The sequence below is a fragment of the Carassius auratus genome, unplaced genomic scaffold (assembly GCF_003368295.1).
Source record: "Carassius auratus strain Wakin unplaced genomic scaffold, ASM336829v1 scaf_tig00007299, whole genome shotgun sequence".
Taxonomy (NCBI): Eukaryota; Metazoa; Chordata; class Actinopteri; order Cypriniformes; family Cyprinidae; genus Carassius; species Carassius auratus.
The window spans coordinates 1-3666 of record NW_020523829.1 but is presented as its reverse complement, the minus strand read 5'-3'; the positions used below and the strand labels follow the sequence as shown (position 1 = coordinate 3666).

General features: G+C 33.7%; 1 pseudogene; it reads left to right on the top strand.

Annotated features, from left to right (window-relative positions):
* The first annotated feature begins 1383 nt into the window (after positions 1 to 1383).
* Positions 1384 to 3643, top strand: LOC113071383 (uncharacterized; annotated as a pseudogene).
* The last annotated feature ends 23 nt before the right edge of the window (positions 3644 to 3666 follow it).

The following is a 3666-nucleotide window of genomic DNA, read 5'->3' as shown; positions in this document are numbered from 1 at the left end:
GGAAAGAGCACTAACTTTACCTGTCAAATAAAAATTATAATCATGAATCATTTAATACATTCATAAACCATTCAGAACATTATTAATATGTAACATAGAGTATTATATATATACTAGTATTGTTAAAATTATATCATTCTCTTATTAGACTGCAGACATAGACTCGGAAAATTATGCATCGCTGCAGTTCTCTCCACACCAGCCTATACGAAAAATGAAAAGCAGTGAAGAGGCAGCCTCTGTCGTCTATGCATCTGTCCGTCAAACAAGAAACATAAAACAAGGATCTCCTCATTCTTAATGCTTGTCAAGTTTTTTTTTTTTGTCTATTAATTTTTTAAAAGGACTGTCACATTACGTGGTCTCATATGAGCATTGGAACAGTTGCAAGACAATGTACTCAAATTTTTTTTTTTTTTTATTGATTACAATTTATTTTCCAATTTTAAACGTTTAAAGTTGACAAAGTGATGGGGGCAAATGTCTGTTACTGTCTTTTGTAGATTTTTTTTAATGTTGTTGTAAAGGGCAATAGGAGTGTGTGGTCATCATGTTATTCAGTGTCTAAATTGTACACATTAAAACATGGAGAAAAAAATATTTGTGTGTTTACAATAACTTACCATGAAATTCAGCACCATGGAGAGGGGCAACATTTTGTAAATGAGGAGAAAAAACAGCTTGCCGTAACCGCCCCCACCCTAAACAAACAACAACAACAACAATGTATTTAAAAAAAAAAAAAAAAAAAAACAATAACAGTGACCAAACATTAAAAAGATATAGTAGATGTAGCATATACGTACTAGTATGTAGTATGTGTGCAGCGTTATATTGAAATGTACTACTAGTCACCTCCAGGTGATGGCAGTCAGATGTCATTGCACATAAACACAGATTTACAGATAATACTCTTTATTCACTATATACTGTAGTAACAGCATACAATAGCTTTCATTTAAGAAACTATAATCTTCATACAACACTCCTTCAAATGATTGTTTTCTTCTTCCTTTTTAGACTGCTCTGATGTTTTAGTATCATCATACCATGTACTTGTCCTACAGTGTTGCAGTCATTTTATATTAAAGTTCACATGTCATAAAATATTGTAACATAGTTATTTAGATTTTGCATGGTGTCACCCTAAGCGTCTCTTTCATTTCATTAATTTGGCCTTCTGGTAAGATTAGAAGTCTACTAGTTGCAGCTGTTTACATACTATACTTAGCAGCTTACTTCAGGAAAGGGGCAGTAATTTGTGAATGCAGAGAACCAATAGAGTCACATGATGAAGTCATACTGTACCTCAGAGAGCAAATTGATTCATAGACTCAGAACCTCATGTAGACAGAAGTGCAGAAGACCCAGGACGAAGATACAATGAATAATAACATCTACATGATGCTCTTTCTTTTTCTTCATGAAGTCCTGTAAGTACAAAACAATGCATCATTCAATCATTCTTTTACTAATCATCTACATGTCATCTTTGAAACCTATGTTAATCATTTTTTCAACAGGTGAACTCAATTGCAATGTTGCTCATGTGGATCAGGTTTTAACTGTGAAAGAGGGAGGGAATATATTATTACCTTGTCTCATTGTAAATGATCAGTTACACCGAGTACTATGGTATAAACAGGTTCTTGGAGAGAAACCTCTCCTAATAGTGTCATCATATCACCACTCTCAACCAAATGAATTTTCTCCCGACTTGGAAGCAAATCATCATTTTCATGGCAGTGAGAGAGGATTATAGTTTTAATTTAACCATCTTGAGAACCTTGAAATCTGATTCAGGCACGTATTTCTGTGGAGCTGCCTTTGCTAATGTTATTTCCTTCAGCACTGGAAACTGTTTTGCTGGTTAAAGGTGAGTGTTATAATATTTAAACTTTTCGATTGACAATTCCATTTATTGTCAAGTGTTAATACTTTTTTCCCCCTTATAGGTGCAGACCTCAAACCTGCTGTTATTCAACAGCCTATGCTTAATGTTATAAAGCCAGGAAGCAATGTGACTTTGCAGTGCTCAGTAGAAGGGAAGATGTGTGAGAATGGAGTGCAACTAGTTACTGGTACAGACACAGTTCAGACAGTATCCATCCAGGAATGGTTTACACTCATGGAGACATGAACAATGGGTGTGGAAGAACTCTGCTGCCTCCTCTCCTATGCAGAGCTGTCTTTATAACCTCCCTAAGATGAATGTTGGTCTCTCTGATGCTGGACTGTACTACTGCGCTGTGGTAACTTGTGATGAAGTTTATTTGGAAATGGCACGACGTTGGTCATTGAAGGTAAGTGCATTATGTTTGAGTAGTGGTATTTTTTAACAGACACATTTTTAACCGAAGCAACTTGCAAAGTAGAAATATCGTAAACAATTTACTATATAAGAATTATACATAATACCGAGCTTTTATAAGATAGATTAGTCCAAATCCTTTTTCCTGTTGTTATTATTATTATTGTGTTTTTGTTTGCTGAACTTTCCTGTATTTCAGATGCGTGACATACTTCTGGTTTAGAAACTTCTACTACTTCTGCTACTACCAATATATATGATATATTAAACAAAGTCGCTTAATCCTAAGAGACTTTAGCATTTTAGTTTTAAATTTAAATAGATTTAAATTGGCCAATCCAATCAAATGAACATCAAACATTAAAAGTCATGCTCTTTATAACCATATCCATGCAGGACTATAATTTACAATCTAATTCAACATGCAATAAGTTATGTACCGTAGTATGTGTAGTACTTGTATGTGTTTAAACAGTAACAAATAGTGGGTATTAAACTTAATTTGACAAACTATTTTTGATACCCACTCTCTAAAAGTTGCAACAATGTTTCTTGTGTTCAGATGAATTTAATAGCGAGAGGATGCCATTATTTTATAATAATTGCCCTTGCATTGATGGTGCACAGTCCAGTTTTACATCAATAATTTTGCTCTGTATACCATTGAGAAGAAAAGGTAAGACCACGTGTCTTTCTTAATTTTTGGCAATACTTTCAGTTTAAGCACTATTATTATTATTATTAATATTATTGTCAAACCTAATTCTAAGAAAGAACAGTTATAAAATGCAATACTGGGTTCAAACAAACAGAAGAGTTTAAATCTTCTCATAATGCTTTATTTGACTTCTAACAGATAGAACGCCTCAACAAATCCAGATTACCAATGACGATACAACAATAGTTCAGGTTTGGACAATCAGATGTATAAATAACAGTTAACTCTCGTAAGTTAATATAGAGTGCTGAAAAAAAAAATTAAAGGTCTCCTAATTTTTTCTTGTAGTACCGCAACACAGATGACGTTAACTATGCTGCTCTGAACCTTTCCACTAAAAGAGGTCAGAGAAAAAGGACCTTAGAGGACACAACGTACTCTGTACCGACATTGCGAGACAAGATATGAAACTTATAGCTGCTGATCATTTAAACGTACCATAATATTTATAATATTGAACTCCAGGAGTGCATTAGTAATATTCCATATTTGTGTCTCTAATTATAGTCTGTGCTTATTCTGCATCGTGTTAAACATGTTTTTTTTTTCAAGAAACGTGTTGTGGGTGTTAACATTAGCACTTCTGGGAGCTGACATGAAAAATTATATAAAAGCATAACCACATCCTGTAAAGATG